Source organism: Oncorhynchus kisutch, linkage group LG12 (genome assembly GCF_002021735.2).
Source record: "Oncorhynchus kisutch isolate 150728-3 linkage group LG12, Okis_V2, whole genome shotgun sequence".
Lineage (NCBI taxonomy): Eukaryota > Metazoa > Chordata > Actinopteri > Salmoniformes > Salmonidae > Oncorhynchus > Oncorhynchus kisutch.
In genome coordinates, this window is record NC_034185.2 from 5,998,756 (window position 1) to 6,022,145 (window position 23,390).

The 23,390-nt window shown below is 42.9% G+C and overlaps 1 protein-coding gene across 1 annotated transcript in view; it reads left to right on the forward strand.

Moving 5' to 3' along the window:
* Positions 1-23,390, forward strand: part of LOC109886576 (steroid hormone receptor ERR2-like) — a 124,726-nt gene that overhangs the window by 27,905 nt on the left and 73,431 nt on the right. The gene's annotated exons all lie outside the window — the stretch shown is intronic.

The following is a 23,390-nucleotide window of genomic DNA, read 5'->3' on the forward strand; positions in this document are numbered from 1 at the left end:
TTACAGTCACAGATATACTAAACCAGTTGACAGTTGCCAGGGTTACAGTCACAGATATACTAAACCAGTTGAGACTTGCTAGTGTTAATGTCACAGATATACTAAACCAGATGACAGTTGCCAGGGTTACAGTCACAGATATACTAAACCAGTTGACAGTTGCCAGGGTTACAGTCACAGATATACTAAACCAGTTGACAGTTGCCAGGGTTACAGTCACAGATATACTAAACCAGTTGACAGTTGCCAGGGTTACAGTCACAGATATACTAAACCAGTTGAGACTTGCTAGGGTTAATGTCACAGATATACTAAACCAGATGACAGTTGCCAGGGTTACAGTCACAGATATACTAAACCAGTTGACAGTTGCCAGGGTTACAGTCACAGATATACTAAACCAGTTGACAGTTGCCAGGGTTACAGTCACAGATATACTAAACCAGTTGAGAGTTGCCTGGGTTACAAAACCAGTTGCTTTGGATAAAAGTGTCTGCTAAATGCCATTTTTATTTCTATTTTTTTTAGTCAGCAGACGCTCTAATCCAGAGCAACATACAAGTAAGTAAAACGACGTCATATCATGAACATTGCAAATTTTACAACTTTCAACCCCCCAAAAAAGACGTTGCTAATGACATAATCAAATATTAGGTACAATACAATCTTCTGCTCCGTTCCATTGGTCCCATTTTATTTGGATAGTCCGCATTTTGCATTTGTAGATGCTCTACAGATGGTCATACTATCAACAAACCTTCTGTTGATAAGTAACTGGTTAGTAAGGTTACGGATGGGGTTACGGTTAGGTTTAGGTTGAGGGTAAGGGTTAAGTTTAGAATTAGGATAAGGGCTAAGGTTAGGGTTAAAGCTAGGTTTAGGGTTAGTAGATATTTGCATATATTAGTATAGGATCTTAATTTGATCACCATGTTGCAGGAGAACTTTGTTGCAATGGAGGGCATTTTAGACTTTTAGTCTATTTGTGTTTTTAAATGGCTTCTGAAGTTTATAACTTCCACTTTGAAATTTCAGACTTTATTTTCCCATACAATTTTTTTTTTTTATCAACCCTTACAAAAATATCCATTAATTATAATCGACATAATAATTCACATTTCGTGTTGCTGTAGGAATTCTGTTCCTGCTGTAGCAAACTGGCTCAAATTAAGATCCTACATCTGTCGTTGAAATGTTACTGATGGTCTGTAAATAGTCTGTAGAGCGCTTACACATGAGACTATCCATAAGAAGAGATGAGGAGATAACAGGCCCGTGTTGCCCCAATGACGTGTGTAGTGTTAGGGAAGTCATACCGTGTTGTAGTGAGTATTCATGTTTACCCAACTTTAAATACGCTGGGAATGATGTTGACGTTAGCTTTGTGTATGTGTGTGTGTTAGTTTATTGTTCACCCACCTGCAATTGTTAATAACCCATCCCAACCGCCTGACTATATGTGTAACGATCGTCGTTGGAAGGAGTAGACCAAGGTGCAGCGTGGTAGGCGTACATCTTTCTTTTATTGAGGCTCTGGACGGATGACCGTCGCTGGAGGCTCGGACTGCCGACCGTCGCTGGAGGCTCTGGACTGCCGACCGTCGCTGGAGGCTCCGGGCCATGGATCTTTACTGGAGGCTCCGGGCCATGGGTCATCACTGGAGGCTCTGTGCCATGGATCATCACTGGAGGCTTTGGGCCATGGAACATCACTGGAGGCTTCGGGCCATGGATCATCACTGGAGGCTCTGTGCCATGGATCGTCACTGGAGGCTCCGGGCCATGGATCATCACTGGAGGCTTCGTGCCATGGATCATCACTGGAGGCTTCGGGCCATGGATCATCACTGGAGGCTTCGTGCCATGATTCATCACTGGAGGCTTTGTGCGTGGAGCAGGCACAGGACATACCAGGCTGGATGCCAGGAGCTGGCACGGGATATACTGGACCGTGGAGGCGCACTGGAGGTCTGGAGCATTGAGCTGGCAGAACGTGTCCTGGACAAAGGACCACCTTCGCACGGCAAGTGCGGGGATCTGGCACAGGACGCACTGGGCTGTGAAGGTGCACCGGAGATACAGCGCATAGAGCCGGCGCAGGATATCCTGGGCCGAGGAGACTCGCTGGAGACCAGGCGCGCTGAGCTGGCGCAGGATATCCTGGGCCGAGGAGGCTCACTGGAGACCAGGCGCGCTGAGCCGGCGCAGGATATCCTGGACCGAGGAGGCTCACTGGAGACCAGACGCGCTGAGCTGGCACCATCCGACCTGGACAGATGCCCACTTTCGCCCGGCAAGTGTGGGGAGCTGGCACAGCACACACCGGACTGTGGATGCGTACTGGAGACCGAAAAAACATGGTGCCTGCCCGTATCACCACAAGACATGGTGCCTGCCTGGCCACACGCTCCTCATGGGGAGTTGGCTCTGGTTCGACCCCTGGCTCCGCCAACCACCCCGTGGTTGCGAACCCCGGAGTCTCCTCCCACATCCAGGAGGTGCTCCACTCCCTTCTCTCCCGTGCCCCTGCTTCTCCTGGCCACGCTGCTTGGTCCGTTTGTGGTGGGATCTTCTGTAACGCTCGTCGTTGGAAGGAGTAGACCAAGGTGCAGCGTGGTAGGCGTACATCTTTCTTTTATTGATGACACCGAAAAACAACAAATACAAACCAAAACGCACAGTTCTGTAGGGCTGGAACGCAACAGTACAAAAACAAGATCCCACAAACTAAGGTGGGAAAAAGGCTGCCTAAGTATGATCCCCAATCAGAGATAACGATAGACAGCTGCCTCTGATTGGGAACCATACACAGCCAACAAAGAAATAGACAACATAGATTGCCCACATAGATTGCCCACTCTAGTCACACCCAAATAGAGAATTAAAAGATCTCTTAAGGTCAGGGTGTGAAAATCTGAGGCTCGTACCCGACTCTGACCTGCTAATATAGAACATGAGCTGTAGGCCCAACTAGGTCTCACAGCCTTACGTCAGAATTAGACACTCATCCATGTTTCTCAAACATCAAATTTCGAAGATGTTGCAAATGTGTAATTAAGTTTAGGCATTAATTAACCTCTACAGGATCGGTAAGTAACAAGAACATTTCCCAGGACATAGACATATCTGATATTGGCAGAAAGCTTAAATCCTTGTTAATCTAACTGCACTGTCCAATTTACAGTAGCTATTACAGTAAATACCATGCTATTGTTTGAGGAGCGTGCACAGTTATGAACTTGAAAAGTTATTAATAAACAAATTAGGCACATTTGGGCAGTCTTGATACAAACGTTTGAACATAAATGCAATGGTTCATTGGATCAGTCTAAGACTTTGAACATACACTGCTGCCATCTTGTGGCCAAAATCTAAATTGCACCTGGGCTGGAATAATACATTATGACCATGCTCTTGCACCTCAAAGGTGATAAAAAAACATGTTTTTTTCTTTGTATTATCTTTTACCAGATCTAATGTGTTATATTGTCCTACATTGATTTCACATTTCCACAAACTTCGAACTGTTTCCTTTCAAATGGTATCATGAATATGCATATGCTTGCTTCAAGTCCTGAGCAACAGGCAGTTCAATTTGGGTTTGTCATTTTAGGCAAAAATTTGAAAAAATGGTCCGATCCTTTAAGAGGAAAGAACATTTCCAAAACAACTTTCTATCGCTGGATTCAAACTTGCAACCTTTGGTATCAGAGGCAGATGCTTATCTTCACGCACAAAATATGTCACATGTTAAGAAGTCACTCCCACTGAGGCCACATCTGAAGGGTTGATATCCTAGGCTTATATGTGCTGTGTGTTCAATAGCCTGTTGACGACGTTACACCAAGAAACACTTACCTTGATGAAAGCCCCCAACCTAAAGAAACACTTACCTTGATTAAAGCCCCCAACCTAAAGAAACACTTACCTTGATTAAATATAACAAGTCATACTGTGGGGTGTTGGACCCAGTCAGGTCTTTATATAACAAGTCATACTGTGGGGTGATGGACCCAGTCAGGTCTCTATATAACAAGTCATACTGTGGGGTGTTGGACCCAGTCAGGTCTTTATATAACAAGTCATACTGTGGGGTGTTGGACCCAGTCAGGTCTTTATATAACAAGTCATACTGTGGGGTGTTGGACACAGTCAGGTCTTTATATAACAAGTCATACTGTGGGGTGTTGGACACAGTCAGGTCTTTATATAACAAGTCATACTGTGGGGTGTTGGACCCAGTCAGGTCTTTATATAACAAGTCATACTGTGGGGTGTTGGACACAGTCAGGTCTTTATATAACAAGTCATACTGTGGGGTGTTGGACACAGTCAGGTCTTTATATAACAAGTCATACTGTGGGGTGTTGGACCCAGTCAGGTCTTTATATAACAAGTCATACTGTGGGGTGTTGGACCCAGTCAGGTCTTTGACACCTTCACCCAGAGAGAGAGACAGAGAGACAGAGAGAGACAGAGAGAGAGACAGAGAGACAGAGAGAGAGAGAGACAGAGAGAGAGAGAGAGAGAGAGAGAGAGAGAGAGAGAGAGAGAGAGAGATGAGGAAAAAGAGAGAGATGAGGAAAGAGAGGGAGATGAGGAAAGAGAGGGAGATGAGGAAAGAGAGGGAGAAGAGTAGCGAGAGATGAGAGAGAGAAAGATACATTCTTGGCACTAGTTGAAAGGAGAGGCCCTCCTTCCTAATGGATTGGTAGTAGGGATGGTGGAGGACAAGGAGAGGCCCTCCTTCCTAATGGATTGGTAGTAGGGATGGTGGAGGACAAGGAGAGGCCCTCCTTCCTAATGGATTGGTAGTAGGGATGGTGGAGGACAAGGAGAGGCCCTCCTTCCTAATGGATTGGTAGTAGGGATGGTGGAGGACAAGGAGAAGCCCTCCTTCCTAATGGATTGGTAGTAGGGATGGTGGAGGACAAGGAGAGGCCCTCCTTCCTAATGGATTGGTAGTAGGGATGGTGGAGGACAAGGAGAGGTCCAGCTAGAGTGGGGATGAGAACATTTAGAGTAAAAGAAGAGAGGTTAAGGAAGGGTAGAAGAGTGCCGGAGAGAGAAGAACGTCCTCTGAGGGGATAAAAAGGTGGACAGGAGAGCTGATTAAAGTAAGAGGGTATTATAACCTTATGAAGTAACCTGATACATTAAGGGTATATGTGAGGATACTCTGTTAGATTTCATGTTAACGTGATGTTTTATGGACAGGGTCAGAATGGACCTGTTTTTCCCTGCATCAGCTTGCTGTTACAATAGGTTTAAATTATGGAATTATTACTACTGAAATGGCATTATTATTACTACAATTATGACATTATTACTACAGTAATGACAGTATTACTATGGTTACGGCATTATTACTATGGTTATGACATTATTACTACAGTTACGACATTATTACTATGGTTATGACATTATTACTACGGTTACAACATTATTACTACGGTTACGACATTATTACTACGGTTACGACATTATTACAACAGTTTGACATTATCACTACGGTTACGACATTATTACTATGGTTACGACATTATTACAACAGTTTGACAATATTACTATGGTTACGACATTATTACTATGGTTACGACATTATTACTGCGGTTATGCCATTATTATTACAGTTATGGCATCATTATTACTACTGAACAGACAGTATCATTACCTAATTTTGACATTATTACTACAGTTACAACATTATTACTACGGTTACAACATTATTACAACAGTTTGACATTATTACTATGGTTACGACATAATTACTACGGTTACGACATTATTAGAACAGTTTGACATTATTACTACAGTTTGACATTATTACAACAGTTTGACATTATTACTACAGTTTGACATTATTACTACAGTTTTACATTATTACTACAGTTTGACATTATTACTACAGTTTGACATTATTACAACAGTTTGACATTATTACTACAGTTTGACATTATTACTACAGTTTTACATTATTACTACAGTTTGACATTATTACTACAGTTTGACATTATTACAACAGTTTGACATTATTACTACAGTTTGACATTATTACTACAGTTACGTCATCATTACTAAGGTTACGACATTATTACTACGGTTACATCATTATTACTACAGTTTGTCATTATTACTATGGTTACAACATTATTACTATGGTTACAACATCATTACTATGGTTACAACATTATTGCTATGGTTACGACATTATCACTACAGTTATGGCATTATTACTACGGTTACAACATTATTACTACAGTTACAACATTATTACTACCGTTACAACATTATTACTACAGTTTAACATTATTACTACGGTTACAACATTATTACTACAGTTTGACATTATTACAACCGTTTGACATTATTACTACAGTTTGATATTATTACTACAGTTTGACATTATAACTATGGTTACAACATTATTACTATGGTTATGACATTATTACTACAGTTATGACATTATTACTACAGTTATGACATTATTACTATGGTTATGACATTATTACTACGGTTACAACATTATTACTACGGTTGCAACATTATTACTATGGGTACACCATTATTACTACAGTTTAACATTATTACTACGGTTGCAACATTATTACTATGGGTACTTCCGGCGCCGACAGAGATGGCCGCCTCGCTTCGCGTTCCTAGGAAACTATGCAGTTTTTAGTTTTTTTACGTGTTATTTCTTACACTAGTACCCCAGGTCATCTTAGGTTTCATCACATACAGCCGAGAATATAAGATCAGCGTCAACTCACCACCAGTACGACCAAGAATTTGTTTTTCGCGATGCGGATCCTGTGTTCTGCCTTACAACCAGCGCCACGGGATGGTTCCCATGCAGCGACCCAAAAAAACGACTCAGAAAAAGAGGGAAACGAAGCGGTCTTCTGGTCAGACTCCGGAGACGGGCACATCGTGCACCACTCCCTAGCATTCTTCTTGCCAATGTCCAGTCTCTTGACAACAAGGTTGATGAAATCCGAGCAAGGGTAGCATTCCAGAGGGACATCAGAGACTGTAACGTTCTCTGCTTCACGGAAACGTGGCTCAATGGAGAGACGCAATCCGAAGCGGTGCAGCCAGCGGGTTTCTCCACGCATCGCGCGGACAGAAATGAACATCTTTCTGGTAAGAAGAGGGGCGGGGGCGTATGCCTTATGGCCAACGTGACATGGTGTGATGAAAGAAACATACAGGAACTCAAATCCTTCTGTTCACCTGATTTAGAATTCCTCACAATCAAATGTAGACCGCATTATCTACCAAGAGAATTCTCTTCGATTATAATCACAGCCGTATATATCCCCCCCCAAGCAGACACATCGATGGCTCTGAACGAACTTTATTTAACTCTCTGCAAACTGGAAACGATTTATCCGGAGGCTGCATTCATTGTAGCTGGGGATTTTAACAAGGCTAATCTGAAAACAAGACTCCCTCAATTTTATCAGCATATCGATTGCGCAACCAGGGGTGGAAAGACCCTGGATCATTGTTACTCTAACTTCCGCGACGCATATAAGGCCCTGCCCCGCCCCCCTTTCGGAAAAGCTGACCACGACTCCATTTTGTTGATCCCTGCCTACAGACAGAAACTAAAACAAGAAGCTCCCATGCTGAGGTCTGTCCAACGCTGGTCCGACCAAGCTGACTCCACACTCCAAGACTGCTTCCATCACGTGGACTGGGAGATGTTTCGTATTGCGTCAGCCAACAACATTGACGAATACGCTGATTCGGTGTGCGAGTTCATTAGAACGTGCGTTGAAGATGTCGTTCCCATAGCAACGATTAAAATATTCCCCAACCAGAAACCGTGGATTGATGGCAGCATTCGTGTGGAACTGAAGGCGCGAACCACTGCTTTTAATCAGGGCAAGGTGTCTGGTAACATGACTGAATACAAACAGCGCAGCTATTCCCTCCGCAAGGCTATCAAACAAGCTAAGCGCCAGTACAGAGACAAAGTAGAATCTCAATTCAACGGCACAGACACAAGAGGCATGTGGCAGGGTCTACAGTCAATCACGGACTACAGGAAGAAACCCAGCCCAGTCACGGACCAGGATGTCTTGCTCCCAGGCAGACTAAACAACTTTTTTGCCCGCTTTGAGGACAATACAGTGCCACTGACACGGCCTGCAACGAAAACATGCGGTCTCTCCTTCACTGCAGCCGAAGTGAGTAAGACATTTAAACGTGTTAACCCTCGCAAGGCTGCAGGCCCAGACGGCATCCCCAGCCGCGCCCTCAGAGCATGCGCAGACCAGCTGGCCGGTGTGTTTACGGACATATTCAACCAATCCCTATACCAGTCTGCTGTTCCCACATGCTTCAAGAGGGCCACCATTGTTCCTGTTCCCAAGAAAGCTAAGGTAACTGAGCTAAACGACTACCGCCCCGTAGCACTCACATCCGTCATCATGAAGTGCTTTGAGAGACTAGTCAAGGACCATATCACCTCCACCCTACCTGACACCCTTGACCCACTCCAATTTGCTTACCGCCCAAATAGGTCCACAGACGATGCAATCTCAACCACACTGCACACTGCCCTAACCCATCTGGACAAGAGGAATACCTATGTGAGAATGCTGTTCATCGACTACAGCTCGGCATTCAACACCATAGTACCCCCCAAGCTCGTCATCAAGCTCGAGACCCTGGGTCTCGACCCCGCCCTGTGCAACTGGGTACTGGACTTCCTGACGGGCCGCCCCCAGGTGGTGAGGGTAGGCAACAACATCTCCTCCCCGATGATCCTCAACACTGGGGCCCCACAAGGGTGCGTTCTGAGCCCTCTCCTGTACTCCCTGTTCACCCACGACTGCGTGGCCACGCACGCCTCCAACTCAATCATCAATTTTTCTCCAATGAAACTGCAGAGAGAAGGACTTGAATAATGCATCGAGCAGCTTCATGTCAGGTTACAGACGGGCCCTTTAGACTGGCAACAATAACAATAGGTCTGGTCTGGGTCTGGGTATGGGTCTGGGTCTGGTCTGGGTCTGAATCTGGTCTGGGTCTGGTCTGGGTCTGGTCTGGGTCTGGGTCTGGATCTGGTCTGGGTCTGGATCTGGTCTGGGTCTTTTCTGGGTCTGGTCTGGGTCTGGGTCTGGGTCTGGATCTGGTCTGGGTCTGGGTCTGGGTCTGGGTCTGGTCTGGGTCTGGTCTGTCTTTCTTGAAATGGGAGCTGCGTGAAATCTACAGCATGTTCTCAGTTTGTTTTTTAGGCAACTGCTACTATTGCAATGGAAAGAGAGATCATCAACTGCTACTATTGCAATGGAAAGAGAGATCATCAACGGCTACTATTGCAATGGAAAGAGAGATCATCAACTGCTACTATTGTAATACATGGAAAGAGAGATCATCAACTGCTAATTTTGCAACGGAAAGAGAGATCCTCAACTGCTACTATTGCAAAGGAAAGAGAGATCATCAACTGCTACTATTGCAATGGAAAGAGAGATCGTCAACGGCTACTATTGCAATGGAAAGAGAGATCATCAACTGCTACTATTGCAACGGAAAGAGAGATCATCAACTGCTACTATTGCAATGGAAAGAGAGATCATCAACTGCTACTATTGCAACGGGAAGAGAGATCATCAACTGCTACTATTGCAACGGGAAGAGAGATCATCAACTGCTACTATTGCAATGGGAAGAGAGATCATCAACTGCTACTATTGCAACGGAAAGAGAGATCATCAACTGCTACTATTGCAACGGGAAGAGAGATCATCAACTGCTACTATTGCAACGGGAAGAGAGATCATCAACTGCTCTATTGCAACGGAAAGAGAGATCATCAACTGCTACTATTGCAACGGGAAGAGAGATCATCAACTGCTAATTTTGCAACGGAAAGAGAGATCATCAACTGCTACTATTGCAATGGAAAGAGAGATCATCAACTGCCACTATTGCAACGGAAAGAGAGATCATCAACTCCTACTATTGCAATGGAAAGAGAGATCATCAACTGCTACTATTGCAATGGAAAGAGAGATCATCAACTGCTACTATTGCAACGGGAAGAGAGATCATCAACTGCTACTATTGCAATGGGAAGAGAGATCATCAACTGCTACTATTGCAACGGAAAGAGAGATCATCAACTGCTACTATTGCAACGGGAAGAGAGATCATCAACTGCTACTATTGCAACGGGAAGAGAGATCATCAACTGCTCTATTGCAACGGAAAGAGAGATCATCAACTGCTACTATTGCAACGGGAAGAGAGATCATCAACTGCTAATTTTGCAACGGGAAGAGAGATCATCAACTGCTAATTTTGCAACGGGAAGAGAGATCATCAACTGCTAATTTTGCAACAGAAACAGAGATCATCAACTGCTACTATTGTAATACATGGAAAGAGAGATCATCAACTGCTACTATTGCAACGGAAAGAGAGATCATCAACTGCTACTATTGCAATGGAAAGAGAGATTGTCAACGGCTACTATTGCAATGGAAAGAGAGATCATCAACTGCTAATTTTGCAATGGAAAGAGAGATCGTCAACGGCTACTATTGCAATGGAAAGAGAGATCATCAACTGCTAATTTTGCAACAGAAAGAGAGATCATCAACTGCTACTATTGTAATGGAACGAGGGATCATCAACTGCTTCTATTGCTATGGAAAGAGAGATCATCAACTGCTACTATTGTAATACATGGAAAGAGAGATCATCAACTGCTAATTTTGCAACGGAAAGAGAGATCATCAACTGCTACTATTGCAACGGAAAGAGAGATCATCAACTGCTACTATTGTAATGGAAAGAGAGATCATCAACTGGTACTATTGTAATGGAAAGAGAGATCATCAACTGCTTCTATTTCTATGGAAAGAGAGATCATCAACTGCTACTATTGTAATACATGGAAAGAGAGATCATCAACTGCTAATTTTGCAACGGAAAGAGAGATCATCAACTGCTACTATTGCAACGGAAAGAGAGATCATCAACTGCTACTATTGTAACGGGAAGAGAGATCATCAACTGCTACTATTGTAACAGAAAGAGAGATCATCAACTGCTACTATTGCAATGGAAAGAGAAATCATCAACTGCTAATTTTGCTATGGAAAGAGTGATCATCAACTGCCACTATTGCAATGGAAAGAGAGATCATCAACTGCAACTATTGCTATGGAAAGAGAGATCATCAACTGCCACTATTGCAATGGAAAGAGAGATCATCAACTGCTAATTTTGCAACGGAAAGAGAGATCATCAACTGCTACTATTGCAATGGAAAGAGAGATTGTCAACGGCTACTATTGCAATGGAAAGAGAGATCATCAACTGCTAATTTTGCAACAGAAAGAGAGATCATCAACTGCTACTATTGTAATGGAATGAGAGATCATTAACTGCTTCTATTGCTATGGAAAGAGAGATCATCAACTGCTACTATTGTAATACATGGAAAGAGAGATCATCAACTGCTAATTTTGCAACGGAAAGAGAGATCAACAACTGCTACTATTGCAACGGAAAGAGAGATCATCAACTGCTACTATTGCAACGGGAAGAGAGATCATCAACTGCTACTATTGCAACGGGAAGAGAGATCATCAACTGCTCTATTGCAACGGAAAGAGAGATCATCAACTGCTACTATTGCAACGGGAAGAGAGATCATCAACTGCTAATTTTGCAACGGAAAGAGAGATCATCAACTGCTACTATTGCAATGGAAAGAGAGATCATCAACTGCTACTATTGCAACGGAAAGAGAGATCATCAACTGCTACTATTGCAACGGAAAGAGAGATCATCAACTGCTACTATTGCAATGGAAAGAGAGATCATCAACTGCTACTATTGCAACGGGAAGAGAGATCATCAACTGCTACTATTGCAATGGAAAGAGAGATCATCAACTGCCACTATTGTAATACATGGAAAGAGAGATCATCAACTGCTAATTTTGCAACGGGAAGAGAGATCATCAACTGCTACTATTGCAATGGGAAGAGAGATCATCAACTGCTACTATTGCAAAAGAAAGAGAGATCATCAACTGCTACTATTGCAACGGGAAGAGAGATCATCAACTGCTACTATTGCAACGGGAAGAGAGATCATCAACTGCTCTATTGCAACGGAAAGAGAGATCATCAACTGCTACTATTGCAACGGGAAGAGAGATCACCAACTGCTACTATTGCAATGGAAAGAGAGATCATCAACTGCTACTATTGCAATGGAAAGAGAGATCATCAACTGCTACTATTGTAATGGAACGAGAGATCATCAACTGCTTCTATTGCTATGGAAAGAGAAATCATCAACTGCTACTATTGTAATACATGGAAAGAGAGATCATCAACTGCTAATTTTGCAACGGAAAGAGAGATCATCAACTGCTACTATTGCAACGGAAAGAGAGATCATCAACTGCTACTATTGCAATGGAAAGAGAGATCATCAACGGCTACTGTTGCAATGGAAAGAGAGATCATCAACTGCTACTATTGTAATACATGGAAAGAGAGATCATCAACTGCTACTATTGCAACGGGAAGAGAGATCATCAACTGCTACTATTGCAACGGGAAGAGAGATCATCAACTGCTACTATTGCAACGGGAAGAGAGATCATCAACTGCTACTATTGCAACGGGAAGAGAGATCATCAACTGCTACTATTGCAACGGGAAGAGAGATCATCAACTGCTACTATTGCAATGGAAAGAGAGATCATCAACTGCTACTATTGTAATACATGGAAAGAGAGATCATCAACTGCTACTATTGCAACGGGAAGAGAGATCATCAACTGCTACTATTGCAACGGGAAGAGAGATCATCAACTGCTACTATTGCAACGGGAAGAGAGATCATCAACTGCTACTATTGCAACGGGAAGAGAGATCATCAACTGCTACTATTGCAACGGGAAGAGAGATCATCAACTGCTACTATTGCAACGGAAAGAGAGATCATCAACTGCTACTATTGCAACGGGAAGAGAGATCATCAACTGCTACTATTGCAACGGGAAGAGAGATCATCAACTGCTAATTTTGCAACGGGAAGAGAGATCATCAACTGCTACTATTGCAACGGGAAGAGAGATCATCAACTGCTACTATTGCAACGGGAAGAGAGATCATCAACTGCTAATTTTGCAACGGGAAGAGAGATCATCAACTGCTACTATTGCAACGGAAAGAGAGATCATCATCTGCTACTATTGCAACGGGAAGAGAGATCATCAACTGCTACTATTGCAACGGAAAGAGAGATCATCAACTGCTACTATTGCAACGTGAAGAGAGATCATCAACTGCTAATTTTGCAACGGGAAGAGAGATCATCAACTGCTACTATTGCAACGGGAAGAGAGATCATCAACTGCTAATTTTGCAACGGGAAGAGAGATCATCAACTGCTACTATTGCAACGGGAAGAGAGATCATCAACTGCTACTATTGCAACGGAAAGAGAGATCATCAACTGCTACTATTGCAATGGGAAGAGAGATCATCAACTGCTAATTTTGCAACGGGAAGAGAGATCATCTACTGCTACTATTGCAATGGGAAGAGAGATCATCAACTGCTACTATTGCAACGGGAAGAGAGATCATCAACTGCTAATTTTGCAACGGGAAGAGAGATCATCAACTGCTACTATTGCAACGGGAAGAGAGATCATCAACTGCTAATTTTGCAACGGAAAGAGAGATCATCAACTGCTACTATTGCAATGGAAAGAGAGATCATCAACTGCTGCTATTGTAATGGAAAGAGAGATCATCAACTGCTACTATTGTAATGGAAAGAGAGATCATCAACAGCTTTTTTTGCTATGGAAAGAGAGATCATCAACTGCTAATTTTGCAACGGAAAGAGAGATCAACAACTGCTTCTATTGCAACGGAAAGAGAGATCATCAACTGCTACTATTGTAACAGAAAGAGAGATCATCAACTGCTACTATTGCAATGGAAAGAGAAATCATCAACTGCTAATTTTGCTATGGAAAGAGAGATCATCAACTGCCACTATTGCAATGGAAAGAGAGATCATCAACTGCTACTATTGCTATGGAAAGAGAGATCCTCAACTGCCACTATTGCAATGGAAAGAGAGATCATCAACTGCTACTATTGCAATGGAAAGATAGATCATCAACTGCTACTATTGCAATGGAAAGAGAGATCATCAACTGCTACTATTGCAACGGGAAGAGAGATCATCAACTGCTACTATTGCAACGGAAAGAGAGATCATCAACTGCTACTATTGCAACGGGAAGAGAGATCATCAACTGCTAATTTTGCAACGGGAAGAGAGATCATCAACTGCTACTATTGCAACGGGAAGAGAGATCATCAACTGCTACTATTGCAACGGGAAGAGAGATCATCAACTGCTAATTTTGCAACGGGAAGAGAGATCATCAACTGCTACTATTGCAACGGGAAGAGAGATCATCAACTGCTACTATTGCAACGGGAAGAGAGATCATCAACTGCTAATTTTGCAACGGGAAGAGAGATCATCAACTGCTACTATTGCAACGGGAAGAGAGATCATCAACTGCTAATTTTGCAACGGGAAGAGAGATCATCAACTGCTACTATTGCAACGGGAAGAGAGATCATCAACTGCTACTATTGCAACGGAAAGAGAGATCATCAACTGCTACTATTGCAACGGGAAGAGAGATCATCAACTGCTAATTTTGCAACGGGAAGAGAGATCATCAACTGCTACTATTGCAATGGGAAGAGAGATCATCAACTGCTACTATTGCAACGGGAAGAGAGATCATCAACTGCTAATTTTGCAACGGGAAGAGAGATCATCAACTGCTACTATTGCAACGGGAAGAGAGATCATCAACTGCTAATTTTGCAACGGAAAGAGAGATCATCAACTGCTACTATTGCAATGGAAAGAGAGATCATCAACTGCTGCTATTGTAATGGAAAGAGAGATCATCAACTGCTACTATTGTAATGGAAAGAGAGATCATCAACAGCTTCTTTTGCTATGGAAAGAGAGATCATCAACTGCTAATTTTGCAACGGAAAGAGAGATCAACAACTGCTACTATTGCAACGGAAAGAGAGATCATCAACTGCTACTATTGTAACAGAAAGAGAGATCATCAACTGCTACTATTGCAATGGAAAGAGAAATCATCAACTGCTAATTTTGCTATGGAAAGAGAGATCATCAACTGCCACTATTGCAATGGAAAGAGAGATCATCAACTGCTACTATTGCTATGGAAAGAGAGATCCTCAACTGCCACTATTGCAATGGAAAGAGAGATCATCAACTGCTACTATTGCAATGGAAAGATAGATCATCAACTGCTACTATTGCAATGGAAAGAGAGATCATCAACTGCTACTATTGCAACGGGAAGAGAGATCATCAACTGCTACTATTGCAACGGAAAGAGAGATCATCAACTGCTACTATTGCAACGGGAAGAGAGATCATCAACTGCTAATTTTGCAACGGGAAGAGAGATCATCAACTGCTACTATTGCAACGGGAAGAGAGATCATCAACTGCTACTATTGCAACGGGAAGAGAGATCATCAACTGCTAATTTTGCAACGGGAAGAGAGATCATCAACTGCTACTATTGCAACGGGAAGAGAGATCATCAACTGCTACTATTGCAACGGGAAGAGAGATCATCAACTGCTAATTTTGCAACGGGAAGAGAGATCATCAACTGCTACTATTGCAACGGGAAGAGAGATCATCAACTGCTAATTTTGCAACGGGAAGAGAGATCATCAACTGCTACTATTGCAACGGGAAGAGAGATCATCAACTGCTACTATTGCAACGGAAAGAGAGATCATCAACTGCTACTATTGCAACGGGAAGAGAGATCATCAACTGCTAATTTTGCAACGGGAAGAGAGATCATCAACTGCTACTATTGCAATGGGAAGAGAGATCATCAACTGCTACTATTGCAACGGGAAGAGAGATCATCAACTGCTAATTTTGCAACGGGAAGAGAGATCATCAACTGCTACTATTGCAACGGGAAGAGAGATCATCAACTGCTAATTTTGCAACGGAAAGAGAGATCATCAACTGCTACTATTGCAATGGAAAGAGAGATCATCAACTGCTGCTATTGTAATGGAAAGAGAGATCATCAACTGCTACTATTGTAATGGAAAGAGAGATCATCAACAGCTTCTTTTGCTATGGAAAGAGAGATCATCAACTGCTAATTTTGCAACGGAAAGAGAGATCAACAACTGCTACTATTGCAACGGAAAGAGAGATCATCAACTGCTACTATTGTAACAGAAAGAGAGATCATCAACTGCTACTATTGCAATGGAAAGAGAAATCATCAACTGCTAATTTTGCTATGGAAAGAGAGATCATCAACTGCCACTATTGCAATGGAAAGAGAGATCATCAACTGCTACTATTGCTATGGAAAGAGAGATCCTCAACTGCCACTATTGCAATGGAAAGAGAGATCATCAACTGCTACTATTGCAATGGAAAGATAGATCATCAACTGCTACTATTGCAATGGAAAGAGAGATCATCAACTGCTACTATTGCAACGGGAAGAGAGATCATCAACTGCTACTATTGCAACGGAAAGAGAGATCATCAACTGCTACTATTGCAACGGGAAGAGAGATCATCAACTGCTAATTTTGCAACGGGAAGAGAGATCATCAACTGCTACTATTGCAACGGGAAGAGAGATCATCAACTGCTACTATTGCAACGGGAAGAGAGATCATCAACTGCTAATTTTGCAACGGGAAGAGAGATCATCAACTGCTACTATTGCAACGGGAAGAGAGATCATCAACTGCTACTATTGCAACGGGAAGAGAGATCATCAACTGCTAATTTTGCAACGGGAAGAGAGATCATCAACTGCTACTATTGCAACGGGAAGAGAGATCATCAACTGCTAATTTTGCAACGGGAAGAGAGATCATCAACTGCTACTATTGCAACGGGAAGAGAGATCATCAACTGCTACTATTGCAACGGAAAGAGAGATCATCAACTGCTACTATTGCAACGGGAAGAGAGATCATCAACTGCTAATTTTGCAACGGGAAGAGAGATCATCAACTGCTACTATTGCAATGGGAAGAGAGATCATCAACTGCTACTATTGCAACGGGAAGAGAGATCATCAACTGCTAATTTTGCAACGGGAAGAGAGATCATCAACTGCTACTATTGCAACGGGAAGAGAGATCATCAACTGCTAATTTTGCAACGGAAAGAGAGATCATCAACTGCTACTATTGCAATGGAAAGAGAGATCATCAACTGCTGCTATTGTAATGGAAAGAGAGATCATCAACTGCTACTATTGTAATGGAAAGAGAGATCATCAACAGCTTCTTTTGCTATGGAAAGAGAGATCATCAACTGCTAATTTTGCAACGGAAAGAGAGATCAACAACTGCTACTATTGCAATGGAAAGAGAGATCATCAACTGCTACTATTGTAACAGAAAGAGAGATCATCAACTGCTACTATTGCAATGGAAAGAGAAATCATCAACTGCTAATTTTGCTATGGAAAGAGAGATCATCAACTGCCACTATTGCAATGGAAAGAGAGATCATCAACTGCTACTATTGCTATGGAAAGAGAGATCCTCAACTGCCACTATTGCAATGGAAAGAGAGATCATCAACTGCTACTATTGCAATGGAAAGATAGATCATCAACTGCTACTATTGCAATGGAAAGAGAGATCATCAACTGCTACTATTGCAACGGGAAGAGAGATCATCAACTGCTACTATTGCAACGGAAAGAGAGATCATCAACTGCTACTATTGCAACGGGAAGAGAGATCATCAACTGCTAATTTTGCAACGGGAAGAGAGATCATCAACTGCTACTATTGCAACGGGAAGAGAGATCATCAACTGCTACTATTGCAACGGGAAGAGAGATCATCAACTGCTACTATTGCAACGGGAAGAGAGATCATCAACTGCTAATTTTGCAACGGGAAGAGAGATCATCAACTGCTACTATTGCAACGGGAAGAGAGATCATCAACTGCTACTATTGCAACGGGAAGAGAGATCATCAACTGCTACTATTGCAACGGGAAGAGAGATCATCAATTGCTACTATTGCAACGGGAAGAGAGATCATCAACTGCTACTATTGCAACGGAAAGAGAGATCATCAACTGCTACTATTGCAACGGGAAGAGAGATCATCAACTGCTAATTTTGCAACGGGAAGAGAGATCATCAACTGCTACTATTGCAATGGGAAGAGAGATCATCAACTGCTACTATTGCAACGGGAAGAGAGATCATCAACTGCTAATTTTGCAACGGGAAGAGAGATCATCAACTGCTACTATTGCAACGGGAAGAGAGATCATCAACTGCTAATTTTGCAACGGAAAGAGAGATCATCAACTGCTACTATTGCAATGGAAAGAGAGATCATCAACGGCTACTATTGCAATGGAAAGAGAGATCATCAACTGCTACTATTGTAATACATGGAAAGAGAGATCATCAACTGCTAATTTTGCAACGGGAAGAGAGATCATCAACTGCTACTATTGCAACGGGAAGAGAGATCATCAACTGCTACTATTGCAACGGGAAGAGAGATCATCAACTGCTAATTTTGCAATGGGAAGAGAGATCATCAACTGCTACTATTGTAACGGGAATCGAGATCATCAACTGCTACTATTGTAACAGAAAGAGAGATCATCAACTGCTACTATTGCAATGGAAAGAGAAATCATCAACTGCTAATTTTGCTATGGAAAGAGAGATCATCAACTGCCACTATTGCAATGGAAAGAGAGATCATCAACTGCTACTATTGCTATGGAAAGAGAGATCATCAACTGCCACTATTGCAATGGAAAGAGAGATCATCAACTGCTACTATTGCAATGGAAAGAGAGATCATCAACTGCCACTATTGTAATACATGGAAAGAGAGATCATCAACTGCTAATTTTGCAACGGGAAGAGAGATCATCAACTGCTACTATTGCAATGGGAAGAGAGATCATCAACTGCTACTATTGCAACGGAAAGAGAGATCATCAACTGCTACTATTGCAACGGGAAGAGAGATCATCAACTGCTAATTTTGCAACGGAAAGAGAGATCAACAACTGCTACTATTGCAACGGAAAGAGAGATCATCAACTGCTACTATTGTAACAGAAAGAGAGATCATCAACTGCTACTATTGCAATGGAAAGAGATATCATCAACTGCTAATTTTGCAACAGAAAGAGAGATCATCAACTGCTACTATTGTAATGGAACGAGAGATCATCAACTGCTTCTATTGCTATGGAAAGAGAAATCATCAACTGCTACTATTGTAATACATGGAAAGAGAGATCATCAACTGCTAATTTTGCAACGGAAAGAGAGATCATCAACTGCTACTATTGCAACGGAAAGAGAGATCGTCAACTGCTACTATTGCAATGGAAAGAGAGATCATCAACGGCTACTATTGCAACGGGAAGAGAGATCATCAACTGCTACTATTGCAACGGGAAGAGAGATCATCAACTGCTACTATTGCAACGGGAAGAGAGATCATCAACTGCTAATTTTGCAACGGGAAGAGAGATCATCAACTGCTACTATTGCAACGGGAAGAGAGATCATCAACTGCTACTATTGCAACGGGAAGAGAGATCATCAACTGCTACTATTGCAACGGGAAGAGAGATCATCAACTGCTACTATTGCAACGGGAAGAGAGATCATCAACTGCTAATTTTGCAATGGGAAGAGAGATCATCAACTGCTACTATTGCAACGGGAAGAGAGATCATCAACTGCTACTATTGCAACGTGAAGAGAGATCATCAACTGCTAATTTTGCAGCGGGAAGAGAGATCATCAACTGCTACTATTGCAATGGGAAGAGAGATCATCAACTGCTACTATTGCAACGGGAAGAGAGATCATCAACTGCTAATTTTGCAACGGGAAGAGAGATCATCAACTGCTACTATTGCAACGGGAAGAGAGATCATCAACTGCTAATTTTGCAACGGAAAGAGAGATCATCAACTGCTACTATTGCAATGGAAAGAGAGATCATTAACGGCTACTATTGCAATGGAAAGAGAGATCATCAACTGCTACTATTGTAATACATGGAAAGAGAGATCATCAACTGCTAATTCTGCAACGGGAAGAGAGATCATCAACTGCTACTATTGCAACGGGAAGAGAGATCATCAACTGCTACTATTGCAACGGGAAGAGAGACTGCTACCGTGATATGCAACTGTTCAGGGAAGTCCGGAACCAATACACGCAGTCAGTCAGGAAAGCTAAGGCCAGCTTCTTCAGGCAGAAGTTTGCATCCTGTAGCTCCAACTCCAAAAAGTTCTGGGACACTGTGAAGTCCATGGAGAACAAGAGCACCTCCTCCCAGCTGCCCACTGCACTGAGGCTAGGTAACACGGTCACCACTGATAAATCCATGATTATCGAAAACTTCAATAAGCATTTCTCAACGGCTGGCCATGCCTTCCGCCTGGCTACTTCAACCTCGGCCAACAGCTCCGCCCCCCCCGCAGCTCCTCGCCCAAGCCTCTCCAGGTTCTCCTTTACCCAAATCCAGATAGCAGATGTTCTGAAAGAGCTGCAAAACCTGGACCCGTACAAATCCGCTGGGCTTGACAATCTGGACCCTCTATTTCTGAAACTATCTGCCACCATTGTCGCAACCCCTATTACCAGCCTGTTCAACCTCTCTTTCATCTCGTCTGAGATCCCCAAGGATTGGAAAGCTGCCGCAGTCATCCCCCTCTTCAAAGGGGGAGACACCCTGGACCCAAACTGCTACAGACCTATATCCATCCTGCCCTGCCTATCTAAGGTCTTCGAAAGCCAAGTCAACAAACAGGTCACTGACCATCTCGAATCACACCGTACCTTCTCCGCTGTGCAATCTGGTTTCCGAGCCGGTCATGGGTGCACCTCAGCCACACTCAAGGTACTAAACGACATCATAACCGCCATCGATAAAAGACAGTACTGTGCAGCCGTCTTCATCGACCTTGCCAAGGCTTTCGACTCTGTCAATCACCATATTCTTATCGGCAGACTCAGTAGCCTCGGTTTTTCGGATGACTGCCTTGCCTGGTTCACCAATTACTTTGCAGACAGAGTTCAGTGTGTCAAATCGGAGGGCATGCTGTCCGGTCCTCTGGCAGTCTCTATGGGGGTGCCACAGGGTTCAATTCTCGGGCCGACTCTTTTCTCTGTGTATATCAATGATGTTGCTCTTGCTGCGGGCGATTCCCTGATCCACCTCTACGCAGACGACACCATTCTATATACTTTCGGCCCGTCTTTGGACACTGTGCTATCTAACCTCCAAACAAGCTTCAATGCCATACAACACTCCTTCCGTGGCCTCCAACTGCTCTTAAACGCTAGTAAAACCAAATGCATGCTTTTCAACCGGTCGCTGCCTGCACCTGCATGCCCGACTAGCATCACCACCCTGGATGGTTCCGACCTAGAATATGTGGACGTCTATAAGTACCTAGGTGTCTGGCTAGACTGCAAACTCTCCTTCCAGACTCATATCAAACATCTCCAATCGAAAATCAAATCAAGAGTCGGCTTTCTATTCCGCAACAAAGCCTCCTTCACTCAAGCCGCCAAGCTTACCCTAGTAAAACTGACTATCCTACCGATCCTCGACTTCGGCGATGTCATCTACAAAATGGCTTCCAACACTCTACTCAGCAAACTGGATGCAGTCTATCACAGTGCCATCCGTTTTGTCACTAAAGCACCTTATACCACCCACCACTGCGACTTGTATGCTCTAGTCGGCTGGCCCTCGCTACATATTCGTCGCCAGACCCACTGGCTCCAGGTCATCTACAAGTCTATGCTAGGTAAAGCTCCGCCTTATCTCAGCTCACTGGTCACGATGGCAACACCCATCCGTAGCACGCGCTCCAGCAGGTGTATCTCACTGATCATCCCTAAAGCCAACACCTCATTTGGCCGCCTTTCGTTCCAGTACTCTGCTGCCTGTGACTGGAACGAATTGCAAAAATCGCTGAAGTTGGAGACTTTTATCTCCCTCACCAACTTCAAACATCAGCTATCTGAGCAGCTAACCGATCGCTGCAGCTGTACATAGTCTATTGGTAAATAGCCCACCCTTTTCACCTACCTCATCCCCATACTGTTTTTATTTATTTACTTTTCTGCTCTTCTGCACACCAATATCTCTACCTGTACATGACCATCTGATCTTTTATCACTCCAGTGTTAATCTGCAAAATTGTAATTATTTGCCTACCTCCTCATGCCTTTTGCACACATTGTATATAGACCCCCCCTTTGTTTTCTACTGTGTTATTGACTTGTTAATTGTTTACTCCATGTGTAACTCTTTGTTGTATGCTCACACTGCTATGCTTTATCTTGGCCAGGTCGCAGTTGCAAATGAGAACTTGTTCTCAACTAGCCTACCTGGTTAAATAAAGGTAAAAAAAATAATAATAATAATAATAATCATCAACTGCTACTATTGCAACGGAAAGAGAGATCATCAACTGCTACTATTGCAACGGGAAGAGAGATCATCAACTGCTACTATTGCAACGGGAAGAGAGATCATCAACTGCTACTATTGCAACGGGAAGAGAGATCATCAACTGCTAATTTTGCAACGGAAAGAGAGATCATCAACTGCTACTATTGCAACGGGAAGAGAGATCATCAACTGCTACTATTGCAACGGGAAGAGAGATCATCAACTGCTACTATTGCAACGGGAAGAGAGATCATCAACTGCTACTATTGCAACGGGAAGAGAGATCATCAACTGCTACTATTGCAACGGGAAGAGAGATCATCAACTGCTACTATTGCAAAGGGAAGAGAGATCATCAACTGCTAATTTTGCAACGGGAAGAGAGATCATCAACTGCTACTATTGCAACGGAAAGAGAGATCATCAACTGCTACTATTGCAACGGGAAGAGAGATCATCAACTGCTACTATTGCAACGGAAAGAGAGATCATCAACTGCTACTATTGCAACGGGAAGAGAGATCATCAACTGCTACTATTGCAACGGGAAGAGAGATCATCAACTGCTAATTTTGCAACGGGAAGAGAGATCATCAACTGCTACTATTGCAATGGGAAGAGAGATCATCAACTGCTACTATTGCAACGGGAAGAGAGATCATCAACTGCTAATTTTGCAACGGGAAGAGAGATCATCAACTGCTACTATTGCAATGGGAAGAGAGATCATCAACTGCTACTATTGTAATACATGGAAAGAGAGATCATCAACTGCTAAT